This window comes from Melozone crissalis, unplaced genomic scaffold, assembly GCF_028551555.1.
Source record: "Melozone crissalis strain CALT ecotype California unplaced genomic scaffold, PUWL_Pcris_2 ptg000036l_1, whole genome shotgun sequence".
Lineage (NCBI taxonomy): Eukaryota > Metazoa > Chordata > Aves > Passeriformes > Passerellidae > Melozone > Melozone crissalis.
In genome coordinates, this window is record NW_026535814.1 from 7,247,455 (window position 1) to 7,267,651 (window position 20,197).

The window sequence follows — 20,197 nt, forward strand, 5'->3', positions numbered from 1 at the left end:
TACTTATTGAATTATTGATACTGAAATCACTTCTCTGAATTTACTGACATGAGAATAGGAGTGTCCTGTAGGTCCATTCTGGTTTTTGTCAAGGCTCAGAAGAAGACCCCTGCACAAAATAACCCAGGACAAAAGAGGACTTGCAAAGCAAATTCATTCTATTAGTTGCAGTAGCAAATAATACATACCAACCCCTGGATTCCTCAAAAAACACTGAGCAGTAGAAGGAGGTGGAGCGTGGTTGTCTGCAGCAGGGGCAGGTAGGCAGTGCACTTTCAGGACATCCCCTGGATGAAAACGCTGTGCATCTCATCCTTCTCACCCTTCCAGCTCAGAACCAGGCCTTGTATCTCCTGCTCAGGAGTGGAATTTCCCAGTTACTGCATTGGCTCACACATGGCTGGCGGTTGAGATGAGGCCAACGAATCAAGGATTTAAAAGAACTGGGAGAGTTAAAATTTTAGCAAGATTTAGTTAGGGGGAAAGAATATAGCAAGAAGAGTAGAAACAAAAGGGGATAATTAATGTTTTGCAGGTAACGTAGTTAAGGCAAGGGTAATATATCACTTGCCTGTCTTTACTATGTTTAAAGAAGCAGGATGGGATGCAGATTTCTTTGTGACAAAGAAGAGGACCTGCACCTGGACAGGTAGCCTGTACCTGGGCCCCGAAACTTCAGCTATAGCCAAGGGGTGCGAAAGCCTGCCAACAGGTCATAAGTAAAGAGGTCAAATTGAGGAAGACGTCTTGGTCTTCATCAGAAGGAGACCATTCCCCACTTTAAAACCCACCAACCCATTTGAAGTGAAAGACTGCAGAAAGCAAAGGAACTTTGGACTCAATTATAATACATTTTAATACAAAGGGGGGTAGGCAGTGTTACCTAATGAATGTGTGTTAGTTTTTTTGGGAATTATATGGATATGTAAGACATTTTAGAAAAGCAGAGAGACAGCGATTCTTCACACGTCTTTAGGAGACAACTCCTCGTGTGCCTGTTGCTGTAATAAACACACCACCTTCTAACTTTAAATGTGGTGAGTTCTATTCCACACTTCATTTGGTGACCGTGGCAGGAACACTTCTCTGCTCCAGCGAGAATAACCGTGCTGTGGATGTCTCTGGGCGCTGCCAGGACATTCCTTTCCTGGAGGCACCTCCTCTCTCGGCTGTTCCTCGTGGGGGACAGACAAGACTGCTGGGACTGTGGAGAAAGGGAATGTTTAACTCTGTATAAAGTAACCCGTAAGGTGTACGCAGGGGAAGGGTGGTTCATAAGTCACACAGAGATGTCCTGTGCACAACGTACGCCTGTACAGTTTGGGTTTGGGTCTGGCTGCCGGCAGAAAGGATTTGCTGTGTCAATAAGGACCTGCTAGCAATTCTAGGGATGAATTGAGCAAATCCTGGTTTATTGCTGCAATTTTTCCTGTGTGGTGTAATTGTGGTTGTGTTTTCAGTGTGTGAATGTTTGAGGAAGATGATGTGAGTGGATGCTGTTGTGATTTATGGTGTGTGTTGTGTTGAGAAAAGCAAGCACTCTGTCCCCTCACAGAGATACTCCTTTCCTGGTGAGCTTGTGTGTGTGGACTTTGTAATTGCAGGGGTTAGTACTCCCTGTGACACCTGGTGCTTGGGTATACAGGGGGGTTGAGTAGTTTTTCTCCCTCATTGGGGTCATTTGGAACTGTACAGTTGGGTTTGGGGAGATTTTAGGATTTTGTTTACATCAAGTGCAGCAATTTATGCAGAAAACTACAGCGTGGTGATTTAACATGTTGAGCTATGGTAGTTCCTTTCTACTGCTCCCCCTCCACCAGGATTTAAAATCTCCTGCCATGAGGTGGATGCTCTGTTTCCTCTCCAGGACATCCTCTTTCCTCTCCTGGATGCTCTCTTTCTCTTCTGGAGTTGTTCTTCATTAAAGCAGTGGGACTTTGGTCCCGAGAAGAAAGAGCACCTCTCGTCTTTTGCTTTTGTCCTTGACAGTGTCACTGTGGTCCAGAGCTCGCCAGACTGATCCCCCATGAGGTAAAAACCGACAAATGGCCCCACATACACAGCTCAAAAATTGGCCACGTTTTTGATGGACTGGGTTGTTTGCCACACTTTTGGAATTCCCCATTCCTACCCAGGTCAGGCAGTTGTTGAAAGGACACACCACACTCTAAAACACATTCTAGATCAACAAAATGGGGAGTGGCCCAAGCAACACCCCAGATGAGGTTGAGCAAAGCTTTAGATGTCTTTATGTTTTGAATAGCTCATTTGCAGGACCTAATCCTCCAATTTTTAGGCACTTTTCCAACAGCACACAGGCAAAATTGAAAGAGACTTCTTCAATTTTGATCAGAAACCTTGAGTTAGGACAAATTGAAGGACCATTTGCACTAATCACTTGGGGCAAACGGTATGCTTGTATTTATTTGCACAGGTGCCAGACCTAAGTGGGTCCCCGCGAAGGACGTGAAACCGTCTCATACACAAGAGCGCACCGACATTTCCACCAGCAGGGAAATGAGCATGCAGACATGAGCCGCACAAAGAAACTACGGTTCATGCCAGACATTCCCTGTTCAACCTGTGAAAGCTACAAATCTTGAGTTTGATTGTTGATTTTTGGACTGTGAAAAGGGTTTGTATCATAGAGCTCTTTCAGCAAAAGCGTGGTGTCCATTGTGTTCAAAAGAATTTTAAGATATCCAAATTTGTAAAAATTGAAGGTTAGAGGTACAGTTTAGTGCTCTATAATTGGCCAGTCCCTTAACAAGTGCTACAAGATTTGCTTGAGAACTGAAATAGATGGGGAAGCTTTTGCCAAAAAGCAGCTGAACAGGAACTTGGAGCTTGATCAAATGATATACTGGCGCTTGTTGGTTTTGCTTGCTTGCTTTTGTAGTGCATATATGCCTGTAGATCAACCAAAAATGAATGTTTACCTTGCTTTAGCGTAGTCAGCAGGCTAAGACACCACATGTTTGACCAATTCGAGCCCAGACAAACCCTTTGTGACCTGTTTGGTTAGTGTGCCAGTGCCAGCCAAGGAATGGCCAATACCCAGTCGTGACAAATATTGGTGTGAGGCTTCCAACGAGACCAATCCCATAACCAGCTGGCATCATTGGGCCCCTGATCTTCTTAGAGAATCTTCTGAACCTCAAGAATTGGAATTCTTGGTTCATTTCTAATGGAATTTTCTACTGTGTTTCAGTACCAGGGAGATCCACAGTTAAATGTTACTCCCCATCATCCTGTGGACAGATACTCAAGTTTGTGGTGCAATTGTACTACCCCAGTGTGCCCTAAGGATGAAGCTGCTGACAAGTAGATGACCCAGATGAGTCCCCACGACAATTAGTAACAGAATATTGGCTCATTTGTGGAGATAGAGTGTGGCAGGGAATTCCTCAAAGATTAAAGGTGGCCCATGTAGCATCAGACAACTCACTGTGACAGAATTTATCATTAAAAAAGCCATCAAGAGAAAAAACAGAGAAAAAAGATTTGCCCATCATTACAAAGAAAAATGTAATACCAATTTGAGACCCTAGGGCCCTGCAAAATGAGTGATATCAAATTTATTTCTGCATCCACTTACCTCGGGTGAGGCATTGAAACCATTATAGCGATTGGGCTGTTGGCTGAAGAAAGAAGACAGAGCTACGTCCATTGCAATTAGTGACATGATGACTGATGTTAGCGGTGTCAGACATGCAACCATACAGAACAGAGCAGAAATTGATTTTCTTTTACTGGCACATGGACACGGTTGTGAGGAATTAGAAGGATTGTGTTGTATGAACGTGTCTGATCACTCTGAATCCACCCACAAAAGCATACAAAAGCTGAAAGATTTGAAAGCTCCAACTAAAGAAGATGGTGGGTCATGGTTAGATGATTTGTACAAGGAAGGGGCTTTGCATTTTGGCTAAGGGGACCTTGTAGCATAGGTCTCTATGGATTGGGTGTTTTGGTTGTGGATCTTGGCAGCCCCATCGATACCTTGTTGCCAGTGTCTTGCAGAACAGCTGAAGATGTGGAGCATGGAGGTGGTCGGGAGGGGCTGGATGCCAGTAGCCTTTGGGCTTCTCCCGAAGGTGCCTTTGAGAAGGGGACATGGGAACTGCCCCAGCTGGAGAGGCCTGGCCGTGGCTGGCAGCACCTTCCCAAGGCCTTGCTTTTGCCGTGCGCTTAGGGGGGGCATGTGTGCCAGCCACCCTTCTGACGGGCAATCCTTTCTTGTCCCAGGGCAAGACAGGCTCTGCCATTCAGCCTGGTGCCGCCGGAGCAGCGTGGCCTGCAGCAGCCAGCTCAACCCCCGCTGCCGGCACTTCCTGCAGCAGCGCAGCCCAGCAGCCCGAGATGAGGGAGGGCCTGAAGAGACTGAGTACGTCCGGTGCATTTCTTGTCTGCCAGAGCAGGGTGTTGTGCGCGTGTCTGGGTGTAGGCTGCGCCAGATGCTGCCCCTCGGTCTCAGAGGCACTTAGGCCTCTCTGCAGAAGGTGTTGTTGTGCTCTGAGGCAGCGCGGCAGCGCTCAGGGAGTCCCTGCTGCCTGTGAGGGCGGCTGGGCCTGGCTTGGCCCTGCCTGGGCTGCCTTGTGGGCCAAAGACAAAAGCAGAGATTGTTTCTGCTTGAGCAGAAGGCTGGCACCTAGCAAGTGACTATTGCCCAGGCAGCTGTCTGGCGCCAGCTGTTTTCTGGCTCTGGTTCTTACTCCTCCTCCGGCCCAGACACTTTGTGCCCCTGGCAGTGGACCTGCCAGTGATGGTGGGTGTGAGTGAGGAGGCTGCAAAGGCCCTTGGTTACCTCTTAGGGCCCCCTTCTTAAGGGCTCATCATTTTGGCTTATCGCATGGGATGCTGCTCTTGAAAGAAATCAAGGCCTTCTTGGAAAGGCCACCTGATGAAAGGTGGAGAAGATGGCCCTCCCACTTGCTGGTCTCAGCAGCTGGAAGCCGAGGGACCGCAAAGGGCCCAGAGCTGCGGGCAGTGGGGCTGCCTTTGGGACGCTCTGGGCAGCGGCGTCTCTGTGTGCCAGTGAGCGCCCTGCACTGCTTTTGTCTTTCAGGGAGCATCGTGAGTCCGGGCCGGCCAACAGGCAAATACACGGCATTTGAGGAACTCGGGCGAGGGTAAGCGTGACGTCAGCTCATTTTACAAAAGTGTGGGCCAGGTCTTTGGCAGGTGCAATATCAAGCGTGAAGTCAGGCAAGCCCCAATCATGGTCAGGCTCTGGCTTGACCTCGTGTGGCCTGCCCAGACTGCTCGGTCAGAGCAATCCAAAGGCCTCATCAAAGACAAGTTGATGCTGGCAGTGTCTTGCTTGCAGCAGTGAGGAGCAGGAGCTGGGAAAACCCCTGCCCCTGCAGCTTTCGGGCCTGAAAGAGCACCTTGCCATCCAAGAAAGGTCAGATTGTCAAGGACAGTCTTCTGACTCAAATTGTTCTCCCTTTTTTGACACACACATACATGCACACCCGCACAAGGAGAGAGTTCCCCTTAGGTTGTGAAATGACCTGGCAGGGCGTGCGCCTTGGAGATTTCCAGCGGCCCTTGGTCTTCATGCTGCACCTTAGTGTTCCCTCGGACAGCCTGCGCCGCATGGCAGAGGGCTGACGGGCTGAGGTGCCGTTGGCCGAAGAGATGCTGCAGCCAGGCATTTTTTCTGAGGAAGGTGTCCAGGCAGCCTGGGGAGATCTGCTGCCTGGGCTTGCTTTCACTGCCAAAGGGATAAAGGTGTCTTTCTGCTGCTTTTGTCTTTCTAGGGGGTTTGGAGCTGTTTATAAAGCCCTTGACACCAGCAGCGGACAACAGGTAAAGTGCCAACAGCCCCATGCCATTTTGCAGCTCTGGAGCGCTTTGCCTGCTGCTGTGAGCTCTGCTTGGAGTTTTGGGTGGCAGCTCCATGTCTGCAGCAGAGGCTGTTCCTCTGAAATGCAGTCTAGGCTCAGGGGGCAGAATGCATTTGGGCTGGCCTTTGGTGCTTCTGCTAAGCTCTGCTGTCTAGTGACAAGGCGCTTTGGCCCAGCGTGCTGCCTCATTGCACCAGCACTCGCTCCGTGCTCCTTGTGATCTCGAGCAGGGTGCGTCTTCTCAAGGTACCGGTGGCCAATGTCATTGCAGGTGGCAATCAAGATCATGTCCCTCGAGGAGGAGATGTCCGAGGAGCTGGCTGCCAATGAAATCCTGGCCATGAGGGACAACAGGAGTCCCAATATCGTTACCTACTTAGACAGGTTGGCATATTCTGGTGTCAATGTAGCTTTAGCTGGTGCAAGCGCAAAGAGACGATGCCCTTTGGTCACTGGCAGAGAACAGAGCTGGGGATGATTTCTCTGCTGGTCTCCAGAGCGTGGGAGGAGGTGGAGCTGCTGTTCAATAGTCTCTTGTGGCCCACGTAGCTTGGAGAGCAGCTGCAAAAACCTGGCTCAGGCCCTGGGGTGACTGAGGCTGTGCCCATTCTGTTTCTCCATGCCGTAGTTTTCTTCTTTCAGCTACCTGGTGGATGCGGAGCTCTGGCTGGCCATGGAGTTCATGGACGGCGGCACCTTGTTTGATGTGCTGAGGGCAGTGTACCTGGAGGAAGGACAGATAGGCGCTGTCTGTCGGGAGGTGAGGGATCCCGCTTGTGCTTGCCCAAGCCTGCCCGGATGCTGCTTGCCAGCTGGAGCTTAAGGAGAGCCGAGATTTCTTGCTCTCACCCTTCTTTTGCTGCTGCTGCTGCTGTTGCTGCTCTCATGCCACACAGGAGAAGAAAGAGCATGGGAAGTGTACTGCCTGCCGGTGCCCTCGCACTCCTCAGGCTCTGTTCTTGCACTCTTCCATCCTGTCTGTTGTCTGGCCTTGGTGCTCGCTCACTGGCTCAATTTCTCTTTCTTCCTCTTCTCAGCTTTGCCTGGGAATGTTTGCCTGGAGCCTGTCTGTCTGTCCTACATTGCTTGCCACTGGAAGGCAGCATGCGGGGGGCAGAATTTCAAGCTAAGGGCAAAGAGCTGTCCTCAGCTTCAAAGGATAGCATTGCAGCCTGGATGGCGATGCATTCTGGAACAGCTCGAAGGTGCTGCTGTCACCAGCAGCTTCCTCTTCTGCTGCCACTAGGCTTCCCCAAAATTCTTTACCGTGCCGCCTCCCAGCCAAAGGTGACGCGCTTCCTACCCAAGGCCGGTGGAACTTTTGGGAGCCCAGGTGCCTTTGCTTGGAAATCTAGAAAAAACTTCCAAGAGTGTTGAAGCAGCAAGCTCTTCATGATGACAGCAGAGTGATGTTTCGCCCTGGCTCACAATTCCCTGAGAAAGCCGCCAATCCCGTTGAGCTCTTTCCTTGCGGGTGGGATGAAATCAGATCCTGCACGTTAACTTTCCCTCCCTCCTTCTTCTCTCTCAGTGCCTGCAAGGACTGCGTTTCCTTCATTGCCGCCAAGTCATCCACAGAGACATCAAAAGTTGCAACGTCCTTGTGAGCACGGACGGATCCGTCAAGTTGGGTGGGTGTCCCTGCTGGGCTGCAGCATGTCCAGCATATGCCGTGCGCTTGCATTTTGGTGACGGCCACTGGGGCAGAAGCGCGGCTTGGCCAGTGCGTGAATCGTCAGGGTGTTTTTGAAGCGGCCGATGCCTTATTTGCCTGGCTCCAGGCACGTGGAAGGAGAGCTCAGCTGCTTTTTCAGCTAGATTCAGCATGGCCTGGTCAGGCTTGGAGTGGGCAATGGTTTTGGCCGCTTTGCCAGTGGTAGCTGGCTTTGACAGGCTTTGTTTTTGTCCTCAGGTGACTTTGGCCTCTGTGCTCAGCTCAGCCCTGAGCACAGCAAGCGCAGCTCCAGCGTCGGCACTCCCAGCTGGATGGCACCGGAGGTGGTGAGAGGAGAAGCCTACGGCCCCAAAGTGGACATCTGGTCCCTGGGGATCATGGGGCTGGAAATGGTGGAAGGGGAAGCTCCTTACCAGCGGGAAGCCCGTCTCCGGGTAAGGTGCAGCTTAGCAAGAGGGCTCTGTGTGGAGAGAGCTGTGTGTGGCTAGCAAAGGAGCAGGTGGAGTGTCCTCTTGCATCCATGTGCTGTAGGTTTTTGAACTGCTAGAAAGGAACGGGCCCCCAAAACTGCAGAACCCCAGGCACCACTCGGCTCTCCTGCGCGACTTCCTCCGCTGCTGCCTGCAGGCAGATGAGGACAGGCGCTGGTCTGCCCAGGAGCTCCTACAGGTAAGGAAAAGCAAAGGGGCAAAAAAGCCTGGCAGCTGAGGACACCTGCATGAAGGGATGAGGAGGAGGAGTGTGGGCCACGTGGCACAGAAAGCTGCCAGGACAGGAAGGCGCAGGGTGACATGCTGCCCTCGGTGCTCGATGTGTGTCTTGCTGGTAGCCAGGGAATCCTGCTTGAGCCCGCGAGGATGTGATCCTGGAAAGTAAGAGTTCCTTTCTTTGTTCTTTTTCCTCTGGGCAGCATCCCTTTGTGACCTCAGGCGATCCTGCCTCCAGCCTGGCTGCTCTGATCATCTCAGCCAAGCGAGTGCAGGAAGACTGGAGAGGAGACACCTGCGCCTGAGGAGGCCCTGATGCCCCGCCAGCCGAGAGGAGGGAAAAGGGGATGCGTCATCTTTAGGCCGAGCTTCAGCCATCCCCCGAGTTTGAAGAGGAGCTGTGCTGTAGATAGGAAACACGATAGTGTAAATATTTGCTCAGTTTAGCTCTTAGGTTAGCTGTTAGGTTAGCTGTTAGGTTAGCTGTTAGGTTAGCTGTTAGGTTAGGTTAGGTTAGGTTAGGTTAGGTTAGGTTGGGTTAGAGATGTTGTTAGGTTCAATTTAAAGCTCTGTTGTTTTTCTTTCTGCAAAAGATGAAAGTTTAAAAAAATTAGGAGATGTAGGGATCAACTTTTAAGGACTATAGAACGTAGAGAGCTTGGATAGTAGAGGATTGTTTAGCTTAGGATAGAGTGTTGTTAATTTAGGGAAGCTTTGAAGTAGAAATGAAAGAATTGTCATAATAAGAATTAGGCAGTGAGAGGAAAAGCTGGGCTGCAGCAGAACTGGAGCCTGCAGGCGCTCCAAGCTGTCAGCCTGAGCAGGCCACCTGCAGGACAGAATGCTGAAGATGGAGAAGCAGCGAGGGGATACTTGGTTTCAGCCCGAGTGTCAATAAAAGTCGAAAATATCCACAGTGTTGTAAGACTCCCTTCCTTGCCAGGCTGCAGCTAAGTGGACAGTCCCTTTCAGAGGCCCAAAGAACATAGGGAGGTAAGCAGCTTTGCTTACCGCAAGTGTGGCATGCCTGCGGGAAGCTGAGGGACCTACAGGTAATGAACACCGGGTAATGAGCTCCCATTCAGGACAACACTAGGAGGCAGATGTGCAGTCCTTTCTGGGCCTCTTGTCTTGAAGATGTCAGGCTGATCAGCAGCAATCACCATTTTGTTGCCACCCTCCTCTCACTATGTCACCTGTGGGATGGAATGGCATTCTCACAGCGGCATCTGGCATTTCCTCCCTGCTTCTCTTCTCCCCCCTTTACACCCCAGACCGCCAGGGACCCTCTGGGCCAGCCTCATCCCCCACAGGGGTGTGCAACCGCCCGGGCCTCCTGCAGAGCCCCATTCCCACTCTGCTGCCTCCTTGGCCTTTTCCCACATCTGGGCCAGCCTGCTGTTGCCAGGTGTTGGAAACATGCACACACCATAGCACGCCTGTCTTTGAGCAATTTGATGCAGGAGCCCCTGCTGAGCACGGCTCCCCACCCCGGCCCTTTTCCCACCGAGCTGGGGCTCCACTTCGCCTCCATCTGCTGGCATACGCACTGTTAGGGACTGCTCAGGGCCTGGGTGCTCCTTGAAGGTTGCCCACAGGCCTGAGTTCCACGCCTCCCCATGCCTCCTACCCCTAAGGCTTCCTCAGCCTTCTGAACACAATTTTTCTTACTCTAATGGCTTCCTGTGCTTTACTTCATACTGTAAGCAGAAGCACACCGTTTTGATTGTCTTTCTTCTAGAATTAATAAAACTAAGTTGGAAATACTCTTAGATTTTGCCATTTAAAACTTGAGGCAAGTGCAAAAAGTAGAGAAGCTTTCTGTGCAGCTTTTCAGTTAATTTGAGGTCTCCTTCCTCTTCACTCCCTTTCAGCACATCTGTTGATTTTCCTTTGCTCTCATCTTTTAAGCTTCATCCCTTGTCTATCGATCTGCAAAAATAGCCTGTAAACGCGACTCAAATTTACTATCCTTTGCAGTTTTCCTCTTCTGGAAAAGCTGAGGCTCGTGTGATCTTCTCCTGTGATCTAGACTTTGATTCCCATCTTGGCTCTGGCTAAGAGCAGAAGAAATGTAATTTAGTAGCTGCTAGTATGATCTGCTAGCAAAGGTCACATTTAGAGCTAAGCATGATGCTTCTCTGCCTCCGTTGAATACACATCTTTGTGTCTAGGCCTGGTGACTTCCAGGAGCACCTGGAAGCTACTGCCAAGGACAAAAGTCTCCCTCTTGCTGGTTTTGACACTGATTTGTTGGTAGGATTTTGATCTACGTCAACAGTCATCTACAGGAACTGGATCCTTGACACAAAGTGCCTTCAAGCAACATTTCTAAACATATTGGGCAATGAAGTCCAGATACTAATGAGTTGTGGTTTGTTTTGCCTCTGTCTAACATATGGTACACTATCCCACAACATGTCATGTTTGAGTGTTTCAGGCATTTAAAACTTAGCTTTATTCTTGTCAACACTTTTCTTTCCTCCCTTCAGAAACCTGCATGTCCAGGTACTAATTTCTTTCTCAGCTTGTTGAAAAGTTACCAGTCAGACAAGACTTGTTTCTTGACCCAGAGATGAGGTAATTGTGAGGCATTTGACAAATTGAATTTTTTTTAGTCTTATGAGAAGGGTTTGATCATGCAGACGTTATAATTCCTGCTATCACAACTAGAATCTTACTCTTTCTCAGGTATAATACATTATAAGCTTTTCTTGTCCTATTTTGCTTTTTCTTATTCCATGCTATAGGTGCCTGCAAACCAATCATCTAGAACTCGTCCTCATGGTTCTGTATACAGTGCATACTTCATAGTTGTATTTCTCTAAATTATCTAGTCTTATTTGCAAGGGTATCTTTTGAAACTTTTTTCTAACTCCGTTTCTCTCCCAACAATATATATCCTATTCAATGGCATTTCTAATTCAGCCTTTCTTTTCTCAAGGTACTCATTTGTAGGTGCATACTGTGTAGGCCTTCTGTCAGGCCCTGAGAACTGTCTTCCATTTCCCGCATTTACCAATATACAAGTTTTTTGCTTTAGAGTCCGCCTCTGAAATCAAAAATTAACACCTATCATGTAATTTCAAGATCTGAAGGGTAGTGTATGTTGGGATGGGGAGAGAGGGAAGAAGGGAAATAATTTAAAAATAAACTAAATTACGAAATGAGGCCCTCATCTAATATTCCAGTATTTGGATATGAAACTAACTCTCCTCCTTTCTTTGATCACAGCCAAAAAATAATTTGTTTCTTTCATGTTATGAGCTACACAGAGGATTTCTGGAACTTATCCGTGAATTTGCCAAGGCTTGCTATTTCCTTGAGGTCCCTTGTCTTCCTGAGAACGTGGCACCTTTTTGAGTATAAATATAGCAGCTGGAAAAATTCTCTTTCTTCCTTGTTTTCCTTCTAGGAATTGTAGGAGGATCTACAAGCCAATCTCTGAGAATCCTCTTTAGTTTTGGATTCAGCAGGCCCAGCCTTGGGTCATAAGATGCCTACTGGGCATCTTAAGATGCCTACTGGGCATCTTAATTTCTTGGTATTAGGGAGTTGTGACCGTGTTCACAGGGGTCCGAGGAAGAGGTAAGAGATGAGGATCTGACTCCATGTTTCAGAAGGCTTGATTTATTATTTTATGATACATATTATATTAAAACTATACTAAAAGAGTAGAATAAAGGATTTCATCAGAAGGCTAGCTAAGAATAGAAAAAGAAGGAATCATAACAACGGCTTGTGTCTCGGATAGAAAGTCCAAGCCAGCTGACTGTGATTGGCCCTTAATTAGAAACAACCAACATGGGCCCATCAAAGATCCACCTGTTGCATTCCACAGAAGCAGATAACCATTGTTTGCATGTTGTTCCTGAGGCCTCTCAGCTTCTCAGAAGGACAAATACTAAGAAAAGGATTTTTAATAAAAGATGTCTGTGACAGGGAGCAGTGTTTGTTTTGTATCATTCTGATCTAAAATGGAAGCCTTGAACTGAAAAAGAATTTAAAAGTCTTAGTGCAAAGTCAGTGACTTGAAAGTTAGTGACTTCAAGTGGAGTCACTGCTTGCCATCCCAAATACCCACTTTGCAGACATTCAGGCTCAGAAGTGTTTATTTTTATTACCTGGCCACACTTTATCTAGTTGTAAGAATTTATCTTTTTGTTTAATTTTTAAGGTATATATATGAAGTATATATACCATATATATATATATATATATACACTCTATCTATAGTATATATAGTATATAGTATGTATACTATATACTATGTATCTCTCTGCTAGAGATCCACAATCCATCTGAATTTTCATTTGGTGGTGTGTTTTACGTGTGACTCTACTGTTTCGTGATAACTGGAAAAAACACACCTTTTCCTCTTACCTGTCAGTGTAATAAAGCCTTCATCCTTTGTGTCCCAACACATGGAGAATTGAATCCTAGCTGAAACTTAGCAGAGTGAAAAGTACACAAATGATTGCTTTATTCAAATCCAAATTCCATTTTATATGACTCCTGATTTTCTTTTTTTTTTTCCTAGTAAGTTCTCTTACAAATGTCATAATTGCTGCTATAAACCATGAATATGTACAATTTAGTTTTGCATTTAGGTATGATGAATGATAAAGGCAGACCAAAGGAATGTACCAAATATTAGAACAAAAGAATATCAAGATAGTTTCACTCCCTTTTATGCCCTGGTTGCTAACAATATTGGCTCCATACATTCTTAAGTATACCCCATTCTGCTTCTTTTTGATTGGTGTATAAATACATGGCAAGAAAAGTGGTTTCCCAGCCTTTTAGAAATAAAAACTTTTCCCATAAAGATTTTGGGATGTTCACTTCTTTTTCTTTTTCTTTTTCTTTTTCTTTTTCTTTTTCTTTTTCTTTTTCTTTTTCTTTTTCTTTTTCTTTTTCTTTTTCTTTTTCTTTCTCTTTTTCTTTTTCTTTTTCTTTCTCTTTTTCTTTTTCTTTCTCTTTTTCTTTTACTTCTCTTTTTCTTTTTAATTTTATTTTATTTTTCTTTTCTTTTCGTTATGCAGGACTTAATGGAAAACCAATGAGAAGAATCCATTTCATCAGTGTTGGAAGCCAACTTGATGGGGTGAAATCTGGGAGTTCCCTTGGCTGATTCTGGAGAGCAAACAGGACTCATGTGTATCCATATAATTTTATGTCAGAGCCTTTTCTTCAAAATTATTTCTTTTTTTTTTAACTCATATTTAGGCATAGGTTAGGTTCCTCGGGTGGTGGGCTACAAGGAAGAATTTCCTTCTGCCACAGGAGTCAGTGTTCCTGCTGCCTCACCTTCCCCCTCTCCTTTCCCTGCAGCATGGTGGAACCTCTGGAACCACTGTGCCAAGGAACAGCCCAACTGCCCAACGGCCACAAACTGCCCAACTGCCCAACGGCTGCAGCGCTGTGCCTGTCACCCTGTGGCCCCACTGCTCCTACAGCACTCTAGGGCTGTGTTTGTTCTCACATCTCTCTGGGTGTTGACAAAGTTTGTGTCTCCAACAGAAAGGTCTCAGCATGGACCATAGGAAGGTACTTGTATACTTTTAAGTAAAGAGGAGAGCTTTCCTCTACACATTGAATGTTTAACAAATGCAAGCACTGCATAATTTTAAGATGGCAGTCTTGTAATTGCTCAAATGAGAAATGTTTTTCATTTCTTCTTTCACCTAGAATAAAAATGATGGAGAAAAGGAAGAGGAGTTTTTAGTGCAAAACAGTGCTCCAACTCTTGAGTCACCTTCCATTGTAGCTGTAGCAGAGCGCAGTAACCATCAATCCACTGTCATTGTCTCTGGGAGTCTGCCACCAAATCAAGAAGGGAAACAAAGCACCACAAATGAAATGCATGGCATGGCAGAGGCACAGAATACTGCAGGGCAGATGCAAGATCTCCAGTCTCACCAAAATATTTCTTCAAAAGATTTTGATGCCAGGGTCAGCTCCAGTAGTGGTAATCAATCAGAGCCAGAGCATGCTGAAAATGGTAAAGGAAAGGGTAAAAAGAACTGTCTTCAACCTAAGCTACTTTCATTTTACCATTGCGCATGTATCTTCATTCTGTTATAGTTTTGCTGCTGGGAAGTGAATTTTTGCAGGAAATAGTAGCCTACTGTCTACTTCAAATGTGTGGAAAAGGTGCAATCATCTAGTGAAAAAAAATACAACTGCCAGGAAGTTTCTTGGCCTTTTGTTAGGAATTGTGATGGTTTCAATGAGGAAAAAAGTATATAAGAATGATGTTTTATACTGGACTTGAAAAGAAAGGCCCAGAACAATCTGTAATACAGAGTGTAAGGAATATTTCTTGTAGCAAGATGAAAGCATTTTGAGTGCCCTGCTTATAAGTAGAAGATGCTGTTTCTTGCACAAAACCTGATTCTCTGTAAGCTATTTAATTTGTGGGAGAAAGTGCCGTTATTGCATGTTTGGGAAACCATTGCTCCTTGTGAAGTTAATGTTTTGAAAAATGAAAGTCAAGCTGATATCAAACATTGACCTTCTTAGCTGGGTTTCACATTCATGTGATTTTGAGATTCATCCTGAGACCACCAGAGAGAAGAGGACAATAAACACAACCAACACTTGTGCACATGATGTCAGTGTATTGCTGCCTGCATTTTAACTGCTGGCAAGGCTGGATTCAAAAGCTTTTTTGTGAAAGTGACTGGCTCTTTTGCTGTTCATCAAAAATACAGATGCGTTCACTGTGCTGTAGTGCCTGAAAAACACTGAGGAAGAAAATGCTTGCCTGACTATACTCCTTGTTTTTTTCATTGCAACAGACTTCAGTTAACAATTAGCTGAATTTCCTCAAAATGCCCTGAAGGTGTGTTACTATAATTCATCTGGAAACGTTGTTCTAAAAGAATGCAATAAAATGTGTTTCGTTCAACAAAGGCAAGAGTTTGAACGAGGTCAATAGGCAGCCATCAAAAAACATATCTCTATCGATTTGTTAATTGCAGATGTATATACTTGGAGAAAAATGCAGAGAAATGCAGGCTTTTTTTTAATTGTTGTTGTTGTTATTTCCATTTCTTTCTACTTTTTGGGGTCTTTTTCCTCCTTTATAGTGTTTAGAGGACAAAAAACCCTTCAAAATGCTCAGGGAAGAGACAGCTCCTCCAAAAAGCAGAAAACAAACCTCAAAAGATCTGTGAACATCAAAAAGAAGAATAAAAGTAGTAAGTACAGCAGCTCAGTGTGAAATAAAATGTGTGAAAGTACCATTTGTTTGAAATGAATATTAAAAAAGGTGAGTAGGAGCTAGGACGTAATAATCAGTCTTGCAAAGTTTTTTAAAGACTATATAGCTCCATAAATAGAAACATGTGGATAATTTTGGCACCTACATGAACACATTACAGTGCCTCTTTGCCTTATTTTCTGATGCAGGCAATTTATTTATGGCTGTGATTCTAAAGCAATAAGTGCACTGCTGTCGTGATCCAGTTGGAGAGTAGAGTGGACTATGGCTATACGAACCTTGAGCAGCTGGATCGTATTCAAGAATCTCCTTCCAGGAAGTGTGTCCCTACCCTACCTCCCTATGTTCACCCACACACACATTCAGTTAAACACCGGCCAGTTTTTGGGATGGATTGTGGAGCCACAGTCTCCTACTTTTATCAGCCTTCTAGGTCTGTAGGACTATGGTTCCCATAAATCCACAGAACAGATCTGAGTCTACGTGCACAACAACTAACTGGCTGGTGTTTCCAGTGCAAGGGTTCCCTTTCCCAGCATGCCAGAATTAGTGGGCTCCCATTACAGACAGGACCTGGTTTGAGGTCCTGTCCCTGGGCACCCATGGTGTAGAGAGCTGTGTGCCAAGCTGCTACACCAGGATGGATTCTGTCATGTTAGAGTAAGACAGGTCCTGGTAAGCTTTGGGTTGGGTGGGAAAGTTGCTTTGTTTTGTAACAATCTACCTTCCCACAGGAAAATGTGGGCAAAGTGGAGAGAGGGAGTCTGATCTAAAAGAACATGATAGTCATTTGCCCAAAGGTTGCAAATGGAGTTTTCAAGTGTGTAAGTATCTTTTTTGAAACATGCCTCTTGTGGTCTTGTGGCATACTATAAGAAGGCTTTTGGAATTTTCTGGTTTTGAGCGTTTTTTAATTCTAAAATCACTCCATCCCCAGTTTGCCTAATTTTGCCATACATCCTGATAGTTTTCCTTTCTTGCTGTTTTACTCCTTGTTCTCTGTTTCTTGCTCAGCCTCTAAGATTTTAAATTTTTAAATCTTCCCCTTCCATTTTGCCGTAATGAACCAAGACTTGTTTAGTATTTCTTGTAAGAAGAAGTTTCAGTGTGTTTGTGTCGGGCAAGATAGCGATAATAAACAGTAGTTGCTGTTTCTCAGCTTTGCTGCCTGCTACCTCAAAGTACATCACTAAGATTTGAGTACCTTCCCGTTCATAGAAGCCTCAGAAGGCTTGGGAACTACTGCAATGCAATAATTAACAGAAATTGTTTAACTTGCAGCTGACTTGCAAAATTTGAGTAGCACCGAGCGCATAACAGTTCTCCAAGCAAAAATGCAGGAAATCCAGAAACGCTACCGGCTGCTGAAAGCTGAGTTGGCTGCCATTGACCGGACAAAGCGTTTAAAGAAAAAAAAAGAGGTGGAAAGTAAGTGCTGGGTACTAAAATACATCTTTAGAGAGCTAACTTGCATGTCATCTTACTAAGGTTTTTACAAGAGTTGGGTAATCTTTAGGGAGATTACTGCTGTTAGTATGTTTATGCTTACTGTTCTTCTGAAAACAGTGGATACAGGTATTTATGACCTTTAGAAGGTCCAGATCAGATACCCAATGATGATGTAAGGGGAGAAACATGAACAAGGCAGTCATTCTAGTTATTTCTGTTAAGGCAGAACTATTTTATACAGGAAACAATATACAGAAAAAAAAAAAAAAACCTTTTCTAAGCAGCAAAGAAAGAATGGGTTTTAATAACTTTTTATTTTTTGTCAAGTGAGATACATTTCCTGTAGCATTGCCTGTGTGCTTAGGCACTTAGGATTTTCATCTTCCTTTCTCAAGCTGTTTTTCTCTGCTTCAATAAGGTGTGAGATAAGCATGTTTCCTTTATATATATTCCAAAGCTATAGTTTCAAGGATACAAGTAATATTCTAAAATTATACTTCACAAGGTTATTATTGCAGAGCTTTTTATGGATTAAATGCAAGCAAAAAGCAACATCCTTAACACTTTAGTTCCAATGCTCCTAAATCAACCAGGGTTAATTGCAAACAAGAGATAGATTCAAAAGATAGGTTCTTTTTCCATGCTTTATTTCCCTCAGTTATTATTAGAATTCACAGCTCTCCCATTGTCAGGGCCCACACATTTCGCATTCACAAATACACACGTTGCCTGTTTGTACCTGACACGAAACACAGCTTTGTATTTTACACCAAGAGCAAGGAAAAGGGACTCTATTCTGGAGAGAAGGAGTTTGTCCAGTCAAGAAAATGTGGCAAAGGGAGCTGTCTAATATTGTTTATTATCCAGGTTGGTTTTTTTTCCCATGGAATTGCTTCTTTTCATATACCCTCTGACATTAGTATTGTTGCTGTTACCATTTGGTTTTGTATCTCATTGCTGTTTCAAGTAAGTTGTTCTTATCTTAACCAGTGACCATTGCCTTTCATGTCTCCAATACTCCTCTCCAGCATGCTGCAGCAGCATGGGGGAGCAAGAGAGAACAGTGTGTAGTTTGGTAAAGTCTCAGTGGGGGCACTGAACTAGAGAGTATCATTCCTAAACCACAAAAGCCTTATTTGTGTCCCAGTGTAGGGCTTGAAGGGTTGAGATAATAACAGATCTGGCCAGTGTGAGCTGGAAACGATTTGATCTAAGCATTAGTTGTATTAGGTACAGAGCCAGTGGTCACAATGCTGCTGGGTCTACTCATGTGCGTGTGCTACCTAACTCCATGGTGGGTGGAGCATGACTGGGTGCCACCAAAGCCTCTCTATCATCCCCTCTGCAGCTAGACAGGAGAGAGAAAATATAACAAAAGGTTCATGAGCTGAGGACCAGGAGAGATCACTCACCAAATACTGTCACAGGCAAAACCAGCTAGAATTAGGGATATTAATGGAATTTATTACTAACAAAATCAGAGAAGGATAATAAGAAAAAAAACAAAAACACCTTCCTCCCACCTCTTCCACCTTCCCAGCTCTATGTCCTTCCCTTCAGCATCACAGGGAGACAGGGAATGGACAGTTCAGTTAGTTCATTGTGTGTTTCTGCTGCTGCTCAGGGAGAGGCATCCTTCTTCTGCTCCAGCATGAGGTCCCTCCCACTGGAGACAGTTCTCCATGAACTCCTCCAATGTGAGTCTATCCCGTCAACAACAGTTCTTCACAAACTGCTGCAACAGGGATTACTCTTCCACTGTGTACTTCAAGAACAGGCTGCTCTAGCATGGATCCTCCAAAGGGTCACACGTCCTGCCAGGAAATCTGCTCCAGCACGGGTTCCTCTCTCCGTGGGTCTGTAGGTCCCTGCCAGGAACCTGCTTCAGCACAGGCCTCCCATGAATTCACAGCCTCTTCTTGGCATTCACCTGAGCCTGGCACTCCTCTGCAGACTGCAGGTGGATCACAACTCCCCACCTCCTTCCCCGCTTACCTTGGTGTCTGCAGAGTTGTTCCTCTCAAATATTCTTCTGCTCTTCTCTGGCCACAGTTGCATCTGTGCAAAAAGGTTTTTTTTTCCCTTCTTCTTGAATATGTTTTTGCAGAGTCATTACCGTGAGTTCTGATTGGCCCAGCCTTGTCTAGTGACACACCTGTCCTGGATCTAGCTGGCATTGTCTCTGCCAGACAGCAAGGAAGGTTCCAGCAGCCTCTTACAGAAGCCATCCCTGTATCCCTCCCAGTACCAAAATAGAAACTAAATACGTTTCCATATATGTACTGTGTGCCCATTGTGTTTCTTTTTCAAAGCATGGAGAGGGATCAGGATTGCTCCGTTGCACTCTCTGATATTAGCTCATAACATGATAATATCAAGGGTCATTTGGGATCTGAATTCAGTGTTGCTCTCCTACCCTTACCTAAGGTGCTACCCTTGGGAGCCAATTATTAAAAGCATCCAGAGAGAGGAAAGAGGAGGATGATTTTCCCCAACCTTTTGCCTCCGTTTACCCCTTCATGCCTATTACAACAGCTTTTAAGAATTCTGAATTCCCTTTGGATGTTAAGGAAAGTATGTTCTTATTGCTAGGTCTGCTAGGTCTGCTCAGTGCAGTGCACACCATATTTAGAGCCAAGAAAGATTTCTAGGGAGCTTATTCAGAGATCTGCCCTGAAGTAGGATAGTAATGAGGGGCATAGAATGTAGAAGGACACGAGCCAGTGTTGGGAGGACTTCTCCAATAGTTTAGCAGTTCACCCATGAACAACTACATGGGTAGTTTAGGTTATCACTTTAACAACCTGATAAAGTGGTGAAATATGTCAAAGCTCCAGAGAGGCACGAACTTACACAATGCATTCTGTCCTGGCTACTGTTTACTGGACACTGCTCAACAGCAGACATCATTCCCAGGGGTGGAGAAAGGAAGCAGACCAGCAGGCACCATGGCCACACAAACTGCTGCTGAACCAGAGGAACAACCAGTAGCAGTCGACCCTATACAGAAAAAGAAATCCAACATATAATCAGTTGACTGCATGAGGGATGAAGAGGAAGCAGAGCCCTCAAAACAAGAGGAAGAGGCAGGGCCAGAGATAATCACCCAATCCCAGTCCTCAGGTGAGCTATGAGATATACAAATAGATTTCAGCCTCTAGTCAGGAGAGCCCCTGGTGGTCTGGCTGGTCTAATTCTGGAATGCCATGGCCCTTGATATGAAACTGGATGGCGGTGAAGCCAAGAAGCTGGGATCTCTGTCCTGGAATATGGGCATTGACAAGAT

General features: G+C 45.5%; 1 pseudogene; it reads left to right on the plus strand.

Moving 5' to 3' along the window:
* The first annotated feature begins 209 nt into the window (after positions 1-209).
* LOC128941468 (serine/threonine-protein kinase PAK 1-like) lies at positions 210-18,698 on the plus strand (annotated as a pseudogene).
* The last annotated feature ends 1,499 nt before the right edge of the window (positions 18,699-20,197 follow it).